Raw genomic sequence first — 1140 nt, forward strand, 5'->3', positions numbered from 1 at the left:
GGGGAACACACCGGAGTTTGGGCGGGGGGGGTGAGCGGGACAAGCTGGCCCCCAGCCGGGGGCTGAGGGCTGCCAGACGGGCTGGGCGTCCCCATCCTGGCCACCGGCTGCGAAACTTCGTTCCTTGTGCCCCGACTGCACCGGGGTCCGGGGGCTCCGGGATGGCTCTGCGCCCCTCGGGGCTCGGTGGGCCCGGAGACAGCCCAGGGTCGCCCCCCGAGATGCAGCCTCACCGCTTCCCTGTGCGAAATACCGACATGTGGTCACGTTCACGAGTGTGCAAAATATTAGACGGGCTGGTGTGTCCTTCCAGCTCCAGGTTGCCCGTGAAACGCTGGAGTTCATCCTCCCTCCCCGGTATGTCACCCTTCCTCAACCGTGCGAGGAGACTCGCTCTGGCTCTGAGCCCCCTTGCTCTGGGCTTCGCATCCTCTGAGGACCGATCCCGGAGCTCCCATCCAGCCCAAACTTCCCTGGAGTCAAGAGGAGTGAGCGGGTTTGGCTCTCGGGGTGTTTTCGCAAGTCAGGACCCAGCTAGGGACCGGAGGATTGCGGAGATCTTTCCCTCCGGCTGGCCAAAGTGCCTGCTAAGGACGGGCTTGGGGGCAGGAGGCATCCTCGGAAGACCTCGCAGTTCTCGGAAGGTTGTGCCTTATTTCAATGTTTACTCCCCGGACTGCAAATGTCACCAGAATGCAACTTTAGTGCTTTGCGGTTAATATTTTTTGCCCGAGGTCTATCACTAGCATTAATTGTCCCAATAAATTGAGATATAGTGTGCATAATGCAATGTAACAATATGGTTATATTCCACGTGTATGACTTAATTAAGCTATTTGCAGCCTGATGCTGCAAGTCAACGGGTGTGCAAGTGGATTAACAATGTACTGTTCTCGTATCCTCAGGATGGTGCATAATTACTTTACTGGCGGTACATATCAATTTTTGATGATTGCAGAACACATGCTCACTTTACCAACAAGCGCTTTAATAACTCTCCATTGTGTTTTAAAAAAGCGTTGTTTGGAAATATTTGGAAGCCTCTGCAAACAATGTTGGAGGTTCGTCGCGCGAGGTTTAGACCTGATCTATATTTGATGAAGTGCAAAGGCTCTGAGGCAGCGACCGTGTGCCCCCCCC

This window comes from Charadrius vociferus, unplaced genomic scaffold (genome assembly GCF_000708025.1).
Source record: "Charadrius vociferus isolate BGI_N301 unplaced genomic scaffold, ASM70802v2 scaffold650, whole genome shotgun sequence".
Lineage (NCBI taxonomy): Eukaryota > Metazoa > Chordata > Aves > Charadriiformes > Charadriidae > Charadrius > Charadrius vociferus.